This window comes from Cydia pomonella, chromosome 15, assembly GCF_033807575.1.
Source record: "Cydia pomonella isolate Wapato2018A chromosome 15, ilCydPomo1, whole genome shotgun sequence".
In the NCBI taxonomy this organism is placed as follows: Eukaryota; Metazoa; Arthropoda; class Insecta; order Lepidoptera; family Tortricidae; genus Cydia; species Cydia pomonella.
In genome coordinates this window covers 8,217,600-8,239,660 of record NC_084717.1, presented here as the reverse complement: position 1 = coordinate 8,239,660, position 22,061 = coordinate 8,217,600, and the positions used below count along the sequence as shown (strand labels likewise).

The window sequence follows — 22,061 nt, the reverse complement described above, 5'->3', positions numbered from 1 at the left end:
CACTATAGTTACACATAAAGACGGGTTTTTTTTTTTTTTTTTTAGGAAAACTTGAGTTTAAGCAGATATAACAAAACACGTGTACATTATTTTTTCCTGCTCTCAAACATATACTCAAACAAGCCATTAACTAGCAAGTTGCTTGAGCATCACTTTCTATAGGAGTTAGAAGATTTAGTAACTTTTTAGTACTTTGTAGGACAATTTCTCCCAATAGGTTGAGTTTGGGCAGCTAAAAAAAATACGTGTGCGTTATTTTAGACTACTCTATAACATATATCAAAATGAATCAAATCGGAGTCGGACAGTTGGGTACCCTTCCTTGTTAGAAGGATTTGTGACGTCACGGATATGCAGGAGCCCTAATGCATTTGTTCTCGTCTAGTCACAGCATTTTCAGATTTTCATCCATGTGTACGGTCACGTCTGAAAATATCGATACGAAAAAAGTGCCAAACATATGTGTACACGACTTTATTGCCCATATATTAAGGTAGTGTACACATATTTTTAGCACTTTTTTCGTATCGATATTTTCAGACGTGACTGTACATAAATACTTAATGTTAGAAGAGTAGGTAATATTAATGTAGTTCAGTTTTATATGGAAATATTCTACAATTATGATGCGATACGAGGTAACTAAAATTTAGCATTATATATTTTCAAATTATTTCCAGTAGGAATTTAACAGATGTAGAAAGATCGTGTTTTAAACTTATGACCAACCATAGTCGTACCAATAACTTGGAATAAGTAAACGTTTGCCCGAAAACTAACAAAGGAAGGAAACTACACCGAATCCAGGTGAGCGTGTCATAAGCTGTGCTCGGAGTCGGAATAATATAATAATACGGTAGTGGATGAAACCGATTAACAAGACTTCTTTTATATTCTGTGAGCTCTGATATTTTTAATTACATCCAAACATTACCCGCTCTACGACCCTTTGCGTTCTATTCTACATAGGTTCGGAATGTCCCTACAGAAATCTAAAAATAACATAATAACAAATTTTATCCTAATTTTTATTTAAGGCAATTCCAATTTTATAGAACGAGTTCATGAATGTAAATCCGTCGGAATATGTATTAGAACGTGGATTTGACCCAATTCCGCCGCTCGTAAAACCCCCGCTCTTACAAAAGTTTAATCGCTCGTCTTTGCCTATCAACGAATACTGTGTCCTGAAATATAATCGGGTAAAATTATTCATGTACCTCGTTATAGTCGGCATTTGCATAATTAAGTTTGGAAGCTACAATAACATTGTACGGGGGGCATTCGCAGTTTTGCACAGGGGTTTCAGTAAGTACCTATGCGGACAAAAATATTTTGTTAAGATTTTTCTTATTACTTAATAAAAAAGATTACTTAAATGTGAAACAATCGTATGCACAGGTAAATCGATAAATGAATATGATATTTAATGGTTTGCAGTATAAAACCCTCCGGAAGATCAACGCTGACTTTTGGGTTGTGGGCATTATGCTGAGGCTTCGAATTTCTTTGTTGTCTTTAGACTTGTATATAAATGTGATGATTTTGGATTTCTGATTTCTGAAATAAATGGGTTAGGTACTTTTTAAGTTTACCTGATATTTATTTCTGGAATGAAATGATCTTAGTTAAAAAATAACTACTACTACAATTAAGCAGCATAGATAGTAGATAAGAAAACTTTACAGAAGCATTTACCTTAATTGTAGCCGACACGACAGTTTACTCTATCCTAATTATCTGCGGGTTACTCAATTAACCCGAACACAATGCCGTGATACAGTGAACACTGAACACGATCGCTAAGCACAACTTACTGTAATTATTAAATTTCCAGGGTATCCATTAATCAAGTCACATTCAATCAAAGTTATACACAGGGTTCGCGGGAAATTGGTAAGAGTAAAGAAGATAGGTCGCCACGTGCGTCGCGGGCGGGCCCGCCGACTGACTGCGCCGAAAGATGCGCAGTTACCCCAATATACCCTCTTATTACCATGTATCCCACCTCTTAGACAAAGGACCTTCGATCAATTAGGGCTAAAGCGGCAGAACCTGAACGCGCGGCAATTTAAACAACAAGCAACCTCGACTGAACGTTGCGATCTATGCTTATGCCTCAACACCAAGCATATGACGCGGTAAAAGAAGAAAAACGCGCAATACAAGGCAGAAAGGGACGCAGATATACAGATTAGTGGGCCGTTCGAATGGGACGGCTTCAAACATTTTGTAAGCTGATAACCAGCAAACTGGGAGCGAGGGGAACCATATTCTCGCGCCGCTCCGCATGAATGTAATGAATTAAGTTTCAATGGTACAAGAAAGACTTTGAGCGTGCGTGTGAATGACTTTAATCATTAAAGCTCAGCATGGCGGTGTTAATGTAGAAATTAATTTATTAAATAATGCCATGTGAAAATATAAGTAGGTAAGCAAAGCAAACCATTACTTAGTTTACATTCTTATTAGATTAATTGATGTTAACTAAGAACATGCTGATTTTGTGGCAATAATCTTTGAAATAAAATAAAACAACGTGGTCTCACACAAAGGTTAATAAAAACTCAACGAGTGATAAAATAATTCCAAGGTCTAATAATCAGCATCGATCACTACGTTTAATAAGGAAACACAACTAAAACGCACACGTTATCCGTATACGTGAAAGAATAACATTAACCATATTGATTTAAGGATATATCCTTGCACTAAAATACCTACATGCGCTGCGATATACAAAGAGGCCAGTTTAACACAAAGCGTCTCATATCATGGCCTAAAACGAGTAGTCGAATGCTCGTAACCAACTGTAGGCCGTGACATATACAAACACAGACATAATTAATGTGCAATTTTTACCTATACATCCATGAAAATGAAATCCATCATTGGATCCTTGCAACTCCACTGCCGCTGCACACACACACCTAAATCACGCACACTACCGCGAAGTCCCTCCTCACGCGAAGGGAAAATCTTCACACACGGACGGCACAGATAAACATGTCAACTGCTAGACATTGTTACCCTAAAGTCCTTTCGCGTTTTTCACCACAAATACACCATTATGCACAAATAATAACACAAACCGCATAAATGAACACAGAAACACTAGATTATTTCGCAATATCACCCGCGTCGAGTCAAGAAGACGTCGCTTTCATCGAAAATACGCGTAAGTATTGTAGTGTCGATTCGGCGACTGTTCTCCCCGCCCTGTGCCAGACTCGAATGGCGCCGCCATATTGAATCTCACTTCACGAACGCACAGTGGAGCATCTAGCGGCACCACTCTAAACAAAATTGTCAATCACCTTACAATCCGTAGAGTTCAATTTACAAAATATCTTCAAATACTTATCTAACTTTAATTAAGTACTTATTAACCGAATTATGTAACAAATTAAATAGAAGTTTTCAGTTATTGTTTTGTAAAATGCTTGTAATTTAAGAAGTTACTGGGAGCGAATTATAACTGCGCTGTTGAACTCGCGTCGTAATACTACCCCACGCCGTTAGATAGCGCTGAATTCAATCTTTAGAAGCTTGAGTAGATGTATGCTTAACTTTAACTACGTACATTACGAACTTTGTGTTTATATACAGCGCTTACGTCCTAATAACACGTTCAATGCCACGAAGCTTTACGCTACCTACTTTATCTAATTACCAAGGGTAATTTACGGCTTTCATGAATATAGTTATGTATGTATCCGGTAAGTAATAAATTAATAGAGGCAATAACTAAACATGGCACTTAAATACTTACATAATTTTGTAAATCATTTTATCTACTCTGGATTAAAAGAATTTATTTAACCGAAGTTCATTAGTTAACCGGCGCTTATCTTTTCTGCTTATTCCATTACTATTATTATTATTATTATTTGGAGCCTGTCGTGTCCCACTGCTGGGCAAAGGCCTCCCCCCAATCTCTCCACTGGTCTCTGTCGAGTGCTATGTCTGGCCACTCCTTCAAGAAGGAGTCCAGTTCATCCCGCCATCGCCGGTGAGGTCTGCCAGATCCCCGATTCGAGTTTTCGGGCTCCCACTCTGTAGTGACTTTGCCCCACAACTCATTCGGCATTCGGCAGACGTGACCAGCCCAATCCCATTTTAGCTTTTTCATTTTCCATTACTAACAGCAGGAAAATATTTTTACAGTAATTTTAAATGTATGTCTCAAACCCACGATTAAAAATGTAAAATTACATATTTGGAGTCTAAATATCAATTTTTTGACGATCCTTTTTTACAGTTATAATGGTTTTAGGTAAAATTCTATTATTTAAGTCTAAGTCAAAATTAAGAAAATTATTAAAAAAAACTGCGATATTGGTTTAATTTCTGTTCCATACTACAAAATCTATCTAGAAAGATAGGCATTTTAAGACGTTTTAAAATATTATAAACACTTGTACTTAGTAAAAATCGAACAACTTAAAAAATCTAACTATATCACCTTGTGGACATACAATTTTTCCATCTTTACGCAACGCCGTTTTTATAAAACTAAATAGAAACATTAGATTAGATGTGGGTAATGACAATTACCTGTCTAATGTTACTTTAATAGGCATCCCATATTGTTTTCTACACTATGAGTATATTTTATTTGATCCATTCTTGCAGCGACGTCACGGAAGTTATAACTAGCCAGTTATCAAAATTACCACTCATCAGTACCCCTAGTGTAAATATTTTCGACAGCGAAACTTTACGTACGCGTTTGCGTTAAGTGTCATTTTGTATGGGTTTTTGAACAGCGCGCCAAGCGGGACGTTTTGGAAAGTCACGTAACGTTTCGCTGTCGAAAATATTTACACTAGGGGTACAGTTCAAGAGGATACTATTCAAACATAACATACATTTTACTGTAATTGTGTAACTGTATGAAAATTAGCTTTATAATGTTTTTGCAACATCTACTTTTTTGATTAACTCTCTGTTACCTTTCCGTTACCCAAAGGTTGTTCCATTCATCATCATCATCATAATTTATTCACAAGAACATATGGTAGATAGATAGATAGATAGATAGATAGAATACTCTTTATTGGCACACCTCAGTAAAAATATACAAGAAAAATAAACCATTGATTAAATTTAGAGGCAGACAACAGGCGGTCTTATCGCTAAAAAGCGATCTCTTCCAGACAACCTTTGGGTAGCGGAAATAGAGAAGTTAATCGAAAAAGTAGGTGTTGCTAAACCGTTATGAAGCCTAGACTCACACACACCTAGACTCACACACATGGTACTTGGGATGTGTTTAATTAAGTTGTATATTTTACTTAGTTTGCGAATGAAGTATTCAATCCATATGTCTAAACAGGAACATTCCAACAAACAGATAGCAGTTAATTAAAATTAATATATTAATATATTTTTTAATGTATAAGTTTAACAATAACAGATCGACCTATTGCTAAAGGCAATAAATTAATTAATTTCTTTATTTACTCAAACTTTATTACACAGTAAGAAATATACAGTTACAAAAGGCGGACTTAATACCACTAGGCATTCTCTAGTAAACTTTAGGCCAATGTGTTAATAAATGTATTTTCTTTCTTTCTAACTAGATTTAACTAAGTAAATACTTAATTGTAACAGAAAAATAAATAATGATTATCAGATAGAAAATAATTGGGCAGTACAAAGGCAAACTTATCCCTAAGAGGGATCTCTCCCAGATTTACAGTCCTATGTTAATATAAATTAAATAGGCAGATGTATAAACTTATTATGAAGATAAAACAAATATGTATAACAATCAAGTTTATCAGATTAAACCTAACGCAATTTATCTAAAAGTTAATATCCCTTACTGTGTGTTGTTTTATTTCTTAAAACTTTGTATTCCGAGTCGATGTTGGAGCCATTTGGGCCGATGCAGGCGACGCTGCGGGAATCATAAGTGGGTGGCCATAAATTGCTTCTGCTTTGCCAACGTATGAGGTGGCTGATTCAGTGGTGTGCATCTGCTGCTACGCCAGTAGATTAAGTTTAGGAGAAAAAAGATAGAAAAATATAAGAAAAAAAAATATTTAAATTACGCATCATGTTATAAGACTTATAAGATATAATAAGACCGGTATGGGCACTGTGAATAGCAATCTCGCTTTATGTGGTAGAGTAGATCTCAGCACAGCGGATGTCTTTCGAGATCTAGAACAGAGCCCAACTGGGGAAGTACCTCCACTTTACAGAAAACCGCAGCCAAATAACAATAGACCCTACTGGTAGTATTGTGTTCCTGCCGGTGAATTAGGTTGCCAGAGCCCAACGAAGGTTCGGCAACGCGCATGTAACACCTCTGGAGTTACAGTCGTCCATAGGCTACGGAGAATGCTTATCATCAGGCGGGCTTCGCTCATTCTTCTCTACCGACTTTCTGTGAATGGAACTATTTGTACAAGCTTATATGTATATAACCAGTCAGACCGTAGTCTCACCTGACAGACGGTCTTCTCCACACTGACTTTAAGTAGCTATTTGCTCCATACTTACATTAGATTTAGATTTATTTATTACACAGCCTACGATTGCATTACAAATTACATTCATGTCAATTTATATGAATTTATATTGTGATCGTCAAGCCAGAATGTATAGAAAAACAAGAATAAAATAAAAATTAAATAAAATCAATAAGAAACAAAAACAATGTCAAATATGCAAAAAATAATTATACAGTTATGTCAAAAAATTCACTAATTAAATATATTGGGTTCTCCAGCAAAAAGTTTCTCAATCGACGCTTGAAATCGTATCGGATGTTTCCGTCCTTATTTCTAAAGGTAATCGCTCATAATAGGTCGGACCAATGACACGCGGGTTCTTTACTGCAAGTGCCATGCGACGTGGAACTGTTCGTAATCGACCAGTAGATCTAATGTTTATGCCAGATACCTCAATGCGTTTAAACAACGATAAGTTATTTCTGACATACATAATAATTTCGAATAAATACAATGAGTAGTGCGTCATTATTTTGTGCATCACGAAAAGGTCCCTGCATGAACGCCTTGGCTTCACACCCGCTAGCGTTCATATTGCCTGTTTTTGCATAATGAGCACTCGATTGGCTTCCGTAGAGTTTCCCCAAATGAGAACACCATACGTCATTAGCGAGTGGAAGTGAGCATAGTAAACCGATTTTAATGAAATGTACGAAATAAGCGGTTTCAACTTCCGAAATGAAATCATTTATAGCAACAAGGAAAAGACACTGTTGTCTGCCAATCAAAGTTTATGAAATAAAGCCCGTTGACGAACAGACGGATAGCCAGCGAAGCGGCGGCGAGTTTCTGACCCCTACATATAAAGTAAATATTACAAAAATCTTACAATTAATTCGCCTAAAAGCTTTTACTAATAAAATAAAACTTATCTTTTCTACACGAAGCTACATAATAGCTATGAGTGGAAAACTGCCAACAACAACATGATACTTCAAGACAATCCTGTTTCCTTTTGAGAACTTATCAACGCTAAACTACCGTGTCAATTTTACGAGCGATCTTAAACCCAGTGATTTCGGGAAGTCCGTCTTTTATCACTGAGGTGTAATTCCAAGCACAAGAGGGAAAATTCTAACGAGCCAGTATAAAAGCGATCTCCGAATATGTGTAGTTGTTACTATAATCTAAATGATTATATCGCATTTTGAACCCTTTACAGCATTCGTGGTGAACGGGAGACTTCATTACACACGATATAATCCGTTTACATAGTTTTAAGTAACTATTGCGGTAACCGAATACAGTAGATATTTGGTCACTACCTGTGACCAATCTCGAAGTCACGTTAAGAGATCCAGTCACCTTACAAAAATTGCATGCAATTTCCGATACATTACGGCGTTTGATCGATTGTATCTAAATCGGATGCGATTTATTGCAAGGTTGTGGACCTTTTAACTCTGGTTAAAACCCTGTATCGACTCCCTCGTAGTGTCGATTGAGAATAACTTGCGCATAAACCGTGTTACGATGCACATGTGCGGACCAATCGATGTGATTCGATAAATTACTTCCTTAGCTTGTATGCAGCAGATATTTTTATTCTTAGGGTGATGTTTTTATAATATTTTGGTACCTTCGCCATATAAGCCTTCAAGGTTATGTTGCTGTTAAATTATTTTATTACATATTTTAAACAATAGTGAAACTCGATATAAGCATTATCCTATTTCAAATTTAAAAAAACTAAGCACGTTCTAATTTACTGATATTAAAAAGAAAAAAGGCTGGGTCAATGCCACTCTTAACTAGGAGGTTTAAAAGGTATTCAAATGATTTGAACATTACCTTCTTAAACAGTCTTAAACCTCCCCGAATATAAGACATTACTTACAAACAGAATATTCAAAGTAGGTACCTGTCACTTCCGTCAACACTTCATTTTCACACTGTTTTGCAATTTTCTTGTATCCCCGTATCTACAACCGATTAATCAGGCTTTATAGATTTCAGGAACACTCAGTAATTAAAGCAAAAAAGCTACTAATAAAGTGCATGATGCACCTATCCTATTCAGAGACAGAGAACTCCGTAAGGATACCATATTGATACACACTTGCATACTCATATGAACACAAACATATGCACTCCTATACATCCCATGCAACACACACATCCACAGCCCCACACACACACACTCACACACAAACACACACACACACACACACACACATATATACCAACTCAAGCACAACTGTTATTCTATTCTAATATTTTACTTTATCAAGTTAATAAGAGACAACAACTTTATTTTACTTTATCTTTATTTCTCTATCTTCTTCCACTATATTAAATATATATCGTCTAGTTTTATAATTTGACCACCGGTTTGGCCTAGTGGGTAATAGTGACCCTGCCTACGAAGCTGATGGTCCCGGGTTCAAATCCTAGTAAGGACATTTATTCGTGAGATGAGCATGAAAATTTGTTCCTGAGTCATGGGTGTTTTCTATGTATTTAAGTATTTATAAATATTTATATATCATATATATCGTTGTCTAAGTACCCTCAACACAAGCCTTATTGAGCTTACTGTGGGATTTAATCAATTTGTGTAATAATGTCCTATAATATTTATTTATTTATAATTAAGACTTCCCTATAATAACGAATGTACCTACCCATTGTTCAGTTCTCTAATAATACTTTGTCTAATAATTTAATTTAAACTTGTTATTCGTTATTAGCATTATTGTATTACTAGATATTAAGGATTATCAATCTCTCCTTTACGGGACAGGCAAAGCCTAGTGTGGAGGTCAGTTAAAACCGTATCCAAGTGAATATTTTTTGGAAATAAACGATTTTATATATATATATTTTTTTAATTTCCAAAACTATAACAAAATCTCGCTTTCTCATTTGTTCCGGGCTATTCTGCAAAGTATTGCTGGCAAGAACCCTGCCCTAGCCGAGTATTCTCGCAAGCGAGTGGCAGATGATACGTAGTCAAAGTGCATTTACACTTTACTGTTCGCATGCACTCTGCCAACGTTTAGAATGAGAACCCAGAGGCACAGTGGGCTAACGACATCATAATCCCAACAAGGCCCGACAGTTAGCCGACATCGTTTCTGAGCTAATAGCGTCATGCCACCTCATTACCTCAACACCGATAAGGACGAGACCTAAATAAACTTGATCGCCAAAACTAAAGCTCGTTTTAGTTTATTAAGACAAATCTTCCTTTGTGCTTTTAATCTCCATAAATATATTTTTTTAAGCAGCAACTATTTCTGGACTTTATCTTTTCGTCTGTAGTTGTTGTCTTCAATGGGGATCATCAAGAAGACGTTTTTAAAAGGATCAGTTTTACTTCCTAAAAGTTCATTATTCTATAAAACATTGCTATTACAATATCTTGGTATTTTTTGGCTTCGTTCTTTTTTTATACTAAGATAGCTTAGATTTTAAGCTGCAATTTATTGCAGCTTAGAAAAACTTATTATTACAGCAACAAACACGCACAAGTTAAAATTAATCGTGGCCATTGTGATTCTTTTGTCCATTACTTGAACAAAATGGACCACAGTGTCACTAACATATTTTGTATGTATTTTTAAAAAGCCCTAAAATATATATAAAAAAAACCAAATACTTACGTAATTGTATCAAATGTATGTGCAAGCCACGTCACAGCTGACTACACATAGTCTTACGTCATAAAAAGCTCTCTTAGCCCAGCCCTAATTGCCTCAATCCGAAGGCCGAGCCCTTGATCGGTTTAGCGCCGGGCTTCCGCACAACCACAATGTTCGCCTTGTTTGTTGGCTTATCTATTATAATTATAGGGTAATAGGGATGATGATACATGTTGAATTTTATAACAAAACTTAGTAAAATATATAGCAAATGAGCAATTAATTTCCATACGCTGTATAATATTCGATGAATAAAATCTGTGCATTACCAAACCAAACTATTTACTCAGTTTACCTAAAAACTTAAAATGCCTTTGTAGCGGGAATGGAAATAGGATCGCAAATTGTGGGTAAAGTAATTTGAAACCCTTTAAAACCAATTTCTTAATATGACCACATGGCAATCACCTACCTACCTATTACACATGGAAATTAAAACCTCAACAAAAAGTAAGAAACCCGTTGTTCCTTTCAATCAAAATTGATTTATAGCCAGTATAATCGCTTTTCGCAACAATGTTGAGCGCACTATCCAGAAACGTCCTATAAATATTCCTGTGCCTATGTGACATGCGTCCTTTTAGAACTGTGCGGTGTGCGTGCACAAGAATCTTACTCCAGATTATACTATATTAGAAGGTCTTATAAAAGATCCTGTGTCACTGGGACGTACGACGTTTTAGAACTGTGCGGTGTGCGTGTACGCATCGCGACACGTCACACTCCAGTACGAAAGAAAATTGACGGACACCGACACCGGGGATCTGTGGAGCGCGATTTTCATCGATATTGGCATGTGCGAAGTGCGTGGAAAGGAAAACCAAAGCGACAAATGTTCACGGCGTGACAAATGATATCAGTATTTAGTGGGCTAAATTCTCATATTATAGGATAGTTTTGTTTCCTTTCCTTATTGAAAATTTGCTAGGGACGGCACAGACGCGTACTTACATGGGCAATACTGGGATATTGTCAATTTGTCATCAAATATATACTTGTTGCACTACTTGTACTTATTCTACACGTGCGCGCGCGCAATATTCTATAATATGTATCAATTACCGTTTCTAGAAATATAGGCCAGCCCCACGGTCTACGATTGCAGTAATTTTTCGTCAAAACAAAAACAATATTAAATTTTAATTTAATCTAACACCTTGAGAATTGAAGAGAAGTAGTTAGCAACCTGAAAACTTTGCTAGGATTCGTGGAGGAGCTGGGGTGGTTAGAGTAGCGCTACCTCGTTTCACGCAAAATAGGCACAATGGTTGTCGATTTGCGGAAAATGCCCAGAAGCACTAACTACACCTTGAAAATAAATTTGCGTTCTCTTATTTTGCGAGTACCTCATTCACTCATATAAATCTGTTGCCTTGACGTAAGAATGTTAGTTTAACCAAGTATATTATTTCATCATATTGAAATGAGAACTTAGTACCTAGATTGATTTTCAGCAGAAAGTCAATGCCGAAACATCGATCTCGGGAACAAAAATAAGTTCCAAAAATGCGAGCTCTTTAAAATCGCCCAAAAACGAGGTCGAGCTGTTTTCCGTACCTTTTGTTTTCATGCACAGTTAATAAAAGATGCATTTTGATGCCTCTATTGAAACCGCCTGAAATACGCTTACGGCTTCTATTATATGCCGACCACCAGCTAAAGCAATTAGTACTGTATATATAATAGATAAGGCTTATTTTCGCTTGGGAGTTGCGAGTGTATGTCCCTTTATTTAAGTTGCACTGATATAACGTGATAAATCCCGTGACAATAGATTACTGAACGTGGGCGAGTTCCTTGTGATATCGTGTGGGGAGCTCGTGAGGTATGTCAGTTAGTAACTGGGTCGTATGAAGACTGAAAAGTAAATTGCCTTTTCGTTGTAGAATGTTGTGGTTTTGATCACTACGAGTACCTAAAGCCCGTTGATAGACAAAATTATCAATCGGAAAATATCGTCGTGATCCATGGTGCATGACGTGTGCACGTGTAATATGACGCTTATTAGATAATTTTCAATTCTTTGTTCTGTCATTACAATGTATATATATGTTCTATCTGATGTATTAAATATTAGTTTTTCTCGTACTATAAAGTGTGTACTTACTTAAGAGGGAATAATAGCTTTGCGATCCTAGCGAAAAAACGGTATTTCTTCTATGAAATTCCATTTCGGGAGAAAACGTTTTCCAGTAACTAAATCTTAACAAATCACATAGATTTTGATGTCGATCGCTTCAGCATTGTATATTCTAGGTTTATAGGTTTCACTAAAAAAAACAAAAGGAAAACCTATAAACCGAGTTTTTCATCGTGTCAATAACATACTAAGTAAGTGTTTGGCAAAAATTTCATTTTTGGTACAAGTTTTTATCGCTGACTGTACTTTTCTTTCCACAGGCAACTAATCGAGCCAGTTCTAAAAACCCCAAACACAATTAGGTTGCGTTGTTTTATCACAAAGTTCCTATGTCGACCTATTGTCTCCACTATCAGATCAGCTCGATGGTACCATAATATTGCATTGTCACCCGACTTACATATGTGACCGGGAAGTGGATCAAATTTAACTTGCAAGATTGATTACAGACAACGGAACAGGTGAAACTATGTAAATAAAAGCTTGTAAAAATGATGGAGAATGGAAAATATTTAGAAGTGGAAAAACGTTTACTTCTTGTTTATGGACAATCACGTGGTATACTTCCCTCTTAAGTACTTCCGTAAAGTAACTTAGATAATATAGTCGTTCGATTTGAAGCTGGCCCGAAGCGGCTTATCTTTTGTCTATTGTTAACTAAAACGGCGCGTGCCACTACCTGCAAAAAAAGGGTCGTATAATTCTAATTGGCACCTGAGCGCGGGCTAGTCCAACGCTCAAAGAACCAGTGTAGGTGCGCTCTCCGATAACGCGCCTTTGTTTTGCATATCGAGGACACATTTTAGACTGGTTCCGTATCGTTCGACTCGCCGGCACTCATTAACCGTAGAGGGACCACACAAGAAATCACAAATTATTTTTCCATTTGTCCATTTTGAATCTTATTTCAATTACTATAGGAGTTGTACTTAAATAACCGGTTAATGTTACCCGGCCCTTTTTTTCAGGTAGTGGCACGCTCGGTTTTAGCTAACCCTTTTCCAGGCATAGTACGATTTATCGACCACATACGCGCCATTAGAATTTCAACATTAGCATTCCGATTTAAGGTTCAAATTAGATTACACTTTCAGGAAATGTTACTTGTCTTCAAATGAATCATCAAAGCTGGATTACTTGGAATATATTTGGATTTTTGGGTAAACCTTGTAGATTGGTGCGGCCTGGAAAAGGGTTAACAATAGACAAAGGATAAGCCGTTGGGGGCCAGCTACAAAGCTAACAACTATACCTCAAGTAGTCGTAGGATTGTCAACTAGTACTTAACTACTTACTCGTATTTCCTGTAATTATTTCGTACGTAAACATTTGCTAGAGATTTCCAATGGGGTTGGCCGATCGAAGTATATTACAGATGGCGTCAGCATAGGTTTTACCAGTTAATCCTACGAATAGTGCCAACTTTTTGTGTTTTTTTTTTAATTTTATGGTCCGGCTCCGGATAGAGACAGGTACTTAATATAACCTATGCTGGCACCATTTATAAAAACCATTGCTAATCCCATTATGCATAACGTCTTTAAGCTAGAATTACTACACAAGGATGAACATAGTAAAGTATGTCGTTCTAGAGCAAATATTTAAAGATGACTTGGGCACAGACTGCAATCTTAGAGAAATTTCCTTCCGCGACCGCTACGGCTGTGTAATGAAACTCCTGCTAAGGTTTTTTTCTAGTCACTGAGGTGTGAGGTAGTTTAGTGTATCCACCGGTTTTCAAAGGGTTGGTCGTATCTGCGTACCATTAAAAGAAACTATTATGATATAAAATTATATTCTTTCGACGACACAAGTCTCCCTGACACTTCACTTGGCACTATTACCTACTATCATCTTGTCGGCACATATCGCCACCAACAATTAGAAAGTTTACAAACTATACGTTAAGTGACTCGGACACCAGAATTATACAAACGCTTGATTGACATTGACATTAGCATGAATATCGCCTTTCCCGGCGGTGGACGGTAAAAACTACCAGGAACACAGTTTGGAAAGCCGAGCATTGTCATTGCGTGTGAGCCAATGAAAAAGAAACAGCGTTATTGTATAGAGATTGCATCTATCATATGTTAGTACTTCCGAATTATTGTTTTACTGGATGTAAATATTTTATATTGATTTTAATATTTATTCGCACATTATTTTTATGTAATGGAACTTAACCACGATAACTTTTTTTAAATAATCGTTACGTCTGTGGAAAGAATTTATGTAAAATAGGCTTAACCGAAATGTGTGGTTGCCTGGAACAGAAAAGTGTCGTTCGTCGTTGTCTAAATAACTCGATATCGACGAGGAAAATAAATCAAAAGCAAACATTCTAGTATTTTTGGATTTTTGTTCAAATAAAACCGTCAGGAACATGAAACAAAAAAGTAAATATTTCGTAGTTTTTGTTCGATGACGATATCTAATGGCGAGATTACCTGGATGCATTCAAGAATAATTGGTACCGTTACTCGTAACAGGTGATTCAAAGGGAAATATATTTTTTTTATTTATTTTTTTATACTACGTCGGTGGCAAACAAGCATACGGCCCGCCTGATGGTAAGCAGTATCCGTAGCCTATGTACGCCTGCAACTCCAGAGGAGTTACATGCGCGTTGCCGACCCTAACCCCCTCCCCCCCCTCGTTGAACTCTAATAGTAATAGTTAATAGTAGTAGTAGTTAGTAGTAATTCAAGAGGAAATTTTGTAGACATTTGCAAAGTAGTGCAATTACGCGAACAGGCTAAACAAAATATAAAACAGCGGGAAAAAACGCTGTGTCTCGTGCAATGGGGCGGCACCGGGGGTCATGGTTCATTTGTCAAATTATGGGCGAGCGAATTGCATGCAACTCATGTCCTTTTATATGGAGCAGAGACATGGTGCCTCTACAAAACAGACATAAATAAACTGGACACTTACCACCTGAGGTGTCTGCGGTCTATACTCAGGATCAAGTGGCAGGACCATGTTCCCAACTCTGAGGTCCTGCGTCGTTCCGGAATGTATGGCATGGAGGCCTTACTAATGCAGCGGCAGCTCAGATGGTGCGGGCACGTCCTTCGAATGGATGACCACCGCTTGCCTAAAGCTGTGCTCTACTCTGAGTTGGCGGTGGGTAAGCGGAAGCACGGTGGTCAGCACCTGCGCTACAAGGACGTGCTCAAACGGCATCTGAGCGCTTGCGCCATCGACCCTGAGCGTTGGGAGGAGCTTGCTGGAAGGAGGTCTTCTTGGCGTTCTACCATCCATAACGGTGTCAAAACATTCGAAGATAACCGCCTCACTAGCCTAGAAATAAAACGCCAGTTACGGAAAGAGAGACCTAAGCCCTCCTACGTGTACACGTTCAACGCAGCTGGCCAACTTTATTGTCACGCGTGCAATAGAGTATTTAAGACCAAGTTCGGCCTGGCCAGCCACATTAGGGCTCACGCTAGACAACGTCCATAATGTGTTTATTTGGGGTCGCCGTCATCGAAAACGATGAGGAGGACTATATAATGTAACGGGGGCATTACAATTACAGAAGTAACCAAATTGGTAACAATAATAAATATTTGTAAAATGATATATAAATCTAAATTCCAAGCGGACGTGGCAGGACGATTAGAACGTATTTGAAAATGATTAGCACCATTTTCAGGTGATTGCTAGGAAAATAGACGAATTGACATCCAAGGAGACTTTCACCCAACACAGAAATAAACTCAAACGGGCTAAACATAATATAAAATAAAATTGTTAAAACAGCTAGAAAAGTCGCCACGTCTGGTACCTTGGGGCGGCGCCGGGGGTTATGCTTCATTTGTCAAATTATGGGCAAGCGAATCGCATGCAGCTCGGTGCTCGCTAACGACATCGATGTAACGGGGGCATTACAGTTACAGAGTGAGCCAAATCGGTAACAACAAACACATAATTAACAGTCAATCCAAGTTTTCAATCTCTATTGGGTACTCGTTAGAGATAAGTTAGTCTTCGTACATATATACGAGTAGTATTTATCAAACACGGAGTACGGTGATCGTTTCATCTCCATACAATTTATAACCTTAAATCGCCAAATCTCCCAAAATTGTATTGAGATGACACCTGTCACCGTACCCATCGTGTTTGAAAAATGTTTTTGCCCTTTTTAGGGTTCCGTAGCCAAATGGCAAAAAACGGAACCCTTATAGATTCGTCATGTCCGTCTGTCTGTCCGATTCTGTCACAGCCACTTTTTTCCGAAACTATAAGAGCTGTACTGTTCAAACTTAGTAAGTGGATGTATTCTATGAACCGCATTTAGATTTTCACACAAAAATAGAAAAAAAACAATAAATTTTGGGGGTTCCCCATACTTAGAACTGAAACTCAAAAAATCTTTTTTCATCAAACCCATACGTGTGGCGGGGTATCTATGGATAGGTCTTCAAAAATGATATTTAGGTTCCTAATATAATTTTTTTCTAAAGTGAATAGTTTGCGCGAGAGACACTTCCAAAGTGAAAAAATGTGTGTCCCCCCCCCCCCCCTGTAACTTCTAAAATAACAGAATGAAAAATCTAAAAAAAAAATATGATTTACATTACGATGCAAACTTCCACCGAAAATTGGTTTGAACGAGGTCTAGTAAGTAGTTTTTTTAATAAGTCATAAAATATTTTTTTTTTTTCATCAAACATATACGTGTGGGGTATCTATGGATAGGTCTTCAAAAATGATATTTAGGTTTCTAATATCATTTTTTTCTAAACTGAATAGTTTGCGCGAGAGACACTACCAAAGTGGTAAAATGTGTGTCCAAAGTGGTAAAATGTTGAACGAGATCTAGTAAGTAATACTTTTTTTAATACGTCATAAATGGTACGGAACCCTTCATGGGCGAGTCCGACTCACACTTGGCCGCTTTTTTTGCAGATAGTGGCACGCGTTGTTTTAGTAAACAATAGACAATGGATAAGCCGTTGAGGGCCAGCTACAAAGCTAACGACTATAACATAAAAAACGACTAATAAATCAACACCTAGTTTGCTGACTTGTCAACTTAAACTTGATCACACCTTATTTGATTAATCCTGTGCGAAAATAAAAACTACATACATGATAATAAGACAACACAAAAGGTAAATGGGTCACACAAATTTCAAAAGTAGCTTAAAATCGCCACTTTTTGTTTCATCAATGTTCATAAGTTAGGATTATAATAATATAATCCCGTTAAAATATGAAAATAAATTTCACATTACACTCAAAATGGCAAAAATATTAGAATGAGTCAGAAAGGGGTAAAATGTAGAATGAATAATATTGTATGCGCTCTCCGGTTTCTAATGCACGTAACTTTTCCGCCCAGACGCTTTTAAGCTTTTAATAAATAAGTCTGATGTCCTCGTGTGAGAGAAGGATTTTATACGAAGTGAAATCTGTAACGTGAAAAACACACCCATACACACAACACGTTATTCATTGAAGTAGTAAGAATAATTATTTATTCTTTACAACTTCACTTAAGAGTCTCACGAACAGTTTTATGTCATTTCAGCATGTCGTTTTCGTCCATGCCAAGTGTCATGTCATTTAAGACGAAAGGGGACGACCGCCCCGAAACCGCTTTTCCATACAAACGTAGTCCCTATTTTCCTCTCTGGATTTTAACATTATTGAAAATATTTTTACACAATTTGATGTTTTTTAATCATGGGTGTGCCCGACGGTTTGATTTTTTTTTAGATTTTTTTTAATATTACAAGAGGTAAAATTTGTATGCAACCTGTTTTTCGCTCCTAAATATCATAATAATTTAAAAAAGAATAAAATCAAACGGTTGGGCATAGCTATGACTAAAATACATAAAATTCTGTAAAAATATTTTGCATAATGCCAATATCCAGGGAGGAAAATGAGGACTACGTTTGTTTGGTTAATCGATTGTTCTCTTTCCTCTTAAGCATGTCATTGTTGTTCATGCCAAGTTTCAAGTCATTTCAGCATGTCGTTTTAAAAAGAGAGCGATACTTCGATTGTATGGCGGAGGCTAGGTTCGTGTGATTCTTAAGGCAACGCTTCGATTAAAGTCGAAATGTCCATTATGAGAAAATATGTCTGCGGTTTCGACTAATTACTTTCCTCCATTGTATAATGGAGTCGCAGTGATTAGACCACAGATATATTGTCTGAGTGAGACTGACCGCGATACATATTTAAAGTTCTATATATAACTTTTTGGCGTAGTTTAAACTGCACCAAAAGGCAGCTCTTGGAAACAAAACTACATTCAAAGATTTTTTAAACTTCGCTTGTCTAAAAATATTCTTGTGTACAATTTTTTCGATTTTATGGATATTTTGTATAACAGACGAGTGTAAGAAACATTAGTTCTTGGGTAACATTAACATTCAATACATAAAATAGAGATTTTTTTTATTAATTTTTGGTCGGTTTGATTCTCGGGCGAGACAAGCAAATTAAATATATTGAATGCAGTTTTGTTTCTTTAAAAAAATGAATGAATGTTTCCTTTAAGTAAAATGAGCTAACTAAAGGTTTTAAGGCACTTTCCTTCGAGGGGCCCATTCATTTTTTCCACACTGTATAGAGTAGAGATTTTGATACTGAACTCCATATATGAACCTGTAGTAGGTACCTACTATACTTATTATTACATACGTTGATTTTACCTCGTTATATTTATAAAATGATGATTGTTATTGGAACCCCGACAGTGTATTGCCGTAAGCTTGACGCTACAACAAGCTGTGGAAACAATCCGTATGTTGGAACAAAACTCCAGACTACCATCCACAGGCTTCACTTTGAAGAAGCGAGTTCGCCACAAATTGGTGATCTTTTAGTCGCGGAATACTACGCTAGAACTCAGTCATTCAGTTGCTTCGTACGCCATTATGCTCATTATAGAAAAATAGTGTACTACTACTATAATAACCTCTAGAACTCCATTTTTGACGATACATTTAACTGACCAATGATCCGGGGTTCGATGAAACCTTGTAATTTGGATTATCAGCGGAATAGGCTGCTACTAATACTGAACCGGTACCCGAGAGCTCCATCTTTGGTCCTGTCTTCACTTTCCATCAGGTGTGACTAGGGCCAATCGCCGATCAGTTTATAATAAAAATTCTAAACGCCGTTACATCGTCGGGCCTGATAGATCGAAAGGTAGTGCTCTCTAAATTGACATGGGAGTGCGAATGTATGAGTGAGCACTAGTAGTAACATATTTCCCATCTAGTAAGCAAATGATCTGTGCACGACACACTATATCAGGTTATTTATGGGCTCCTCCGGGCTACAGTTAGTTTACTACTTGTTTATATTTCACAACTTCCCCAACTTGTATGAAAACTAAACACTTATGAAATTGAAGATTCTCGACTGGACTTCCCGAAAACCACTTCAAAATGCAATACAGACGTAATTACGTTTGCAGTCTCCTGGTCTTAAACATAGATAATAAATAAAAAAAGGAAATTATTAAGGTTTTGACGTGATCATAGCTTCAATACAAACCGGCGAAGGAAACTTAAATAGTTTTTATTTACCCTTTTAAGTGAAAACCCGTTTTCCTTAGTAAAAACTAGTTATAACTAGGAGTTTTTCAAAACTACTTTCCACAAAGTGCCTTTGTAATAGTTGCAACGACGAGCGAAGTGGAGAGGAGCATGTTACGTAAACCGTAACCAAATAGCGCGGCCCGAATTTATATATTTTATACTTTATATAATCTTAGCTTAGAAAAAAAAGCTTTTTTGTGTAGTTACTTATCACTAAGACACTTTGCGAGCACTAAAACTGTTAAAACAAATTTTCACCGAGGCCGAGGCCTTACAGAAACGCGTTTTCACTGAGGCGATACGGAAAACTAGTTTTAAATAGGGAAACGCGTTTTAATTATAAACGCGTTTTAAATATTAGTTTTTTTTACATTATATTTGAAGTTTATATATCACTATCATAACAATTCGATGCTATTTCAACTGTTGCTGCTTGCATGCGACAATAGAAGTTCCGGCGGACGTCCGCTGATGACGGCCGGAACTTATGAATTAGACCCACCAGAGAGCATGCTAGGCAAGTCAGAATGTCTACTAAATACTTGCAGAATCTGTAAGGAAAATTTTTGGAACTTCAATTCAAATAAGAAAAGGATTAAAAGATTGTAAGTTTAAAATTACCTAAGTATATATTGAAGAACATAATTGGTACGGAAAACATAAACAGAAGGATCTGAGATCCGGCGAACGTCCGCAGCTGATGGCCGGAACTTATAAATTAGATTCACCGGAGAGCGTGCTAGGCTCCCAATACTTACCGCCCACCAGCAACAATTATTATAGTGGTGCTATATAATCGTACGGGCGTTAGGGATCTGTAGCAAAATATAGAACCTAACCTAGTCCCCTTACTTTGATTAACCTGTCAAGGCGTCCTTATGGCAAGCGATGAAGCGGGACGTTTTGCCGGCCGCGGTCACATATAGGTATGTTGTTTAAGGTTTTATAGATGATTTCTCCTCAGAATATCGAGCACTTTTGATTCTACTAGGAGAAAAACTCGATTTTTGATTATTTTTCTTCCTCGCGTCGTCCCGACATTTTGCCACGGCTCATGGGAGCCTGGGGTCCGCTTGACAACTAATCCCTAATATCTCATTGTGTAACTTTGATCCAACTTAAGTAATCAGTTTTAGTGGGTATTTAATGCATAACGTTTTTTACATATAATTTGCATGTGACCATGTAGAATAGTGCGTGTTATTTAACTTAACTTTAAATATTAACATGTTGCTGAATGTGAGATCATATAATTGTCTTTATATCACTATTTATGTCGTTTTTAGCATAGCTGTTGGTTCTGCTTGTAAAATGAATAAATTAATTAAATAAATATCAAACACATCAACAATAAAGGAATATCAATCGCCCCGCCCCGCCTTACTTTGAAGGCTCGACGTACACCTTGACCCCGGCTGAGGGCAGTTACTTTCATTCATGTTTCGATGTTGTCAGATCGACAATTTTACGGTGCAATTAAATTTAACAAGTGCAAGTATAGAGGCCGAAGTGATGTAAAAGTATGACATGTGGATTGGATTGCGCTTATTAAACGTTTATTAAGGCACTTGGTCGCCGGCTTAGGGCTATCCGTATAGCCTCGTATCCCTATGGGCTGCGATCCACGCTCCGGGTCGTATATATCTGGTGCAGGGGATTTCGTTGGTTATACAGCGTGGAAACGCTGCTAGTGTCATGGGAACCTTTGGGTCGGATGCGATTCGGGGCGGTCCTTTAAAATGACTTTATTATAATAATAAATATAAGGGAAAATGACGAAGCTTGTTGCGGATAGCTTTATTGTTTGTGTGTAACGACGACGCCTGTTGCTGATTTATGGTTGTACCCTCCTGACAAAACCTACGTTGCGAATTTTATTTGTCAATTAGTTTGTAAGCATTATTATGTTAGGTAAATGTGCAAATTTAGAAATAAAATTTATATTATTGGATTGCTATTTTATGCAGAAGTACCTATATGTATGCAGTGATTTAAACTTTCACGATTTTTACTCATTATTATTTATTACAACGGGACTTAATCGCGTAAAATTAAGAGTTAAATTTACCTCCGATGTTTTAAAGACGGCATAGTCTCGGAGATGACCACGGGGACAACGCCGTCCTCGAAACGTCGGAGGTAAACTTAAACCTTAATATGTATTCCGTAGCTC

At 37.0% G+C, this 22,061-nt stretch overlaps 1 protein-coding gene across 3 annotated transcripts in view; it reads right to left on the bottom strand.

Moving 5' to 3' along the window:
- The window catches only part of LOC133525708 (uncharacterized), a 352,002-nt gene extending 348,822 nt beyond the window's left edge, over positions 1-3,180 (bottom strand). Inside the window, exon 1 of one of the 3 annotated variants that reach the window (XM_061862067.1) lies at positions 2,863-3,180. The gene's annotated coding sequence lies outside the window, so the exon portion shown is untranslated. Of the gene's footprint in view, positions 1-1,698; positions 2,515-2,862 lie in introns of those variants that run through there. The other 2 variants (XM_061862069.1, XM_061862068.1) reach the window with 2 other exon arrangements.
- Positions 3,181-22,061: the final 18,881 nt, after the last annotated feature.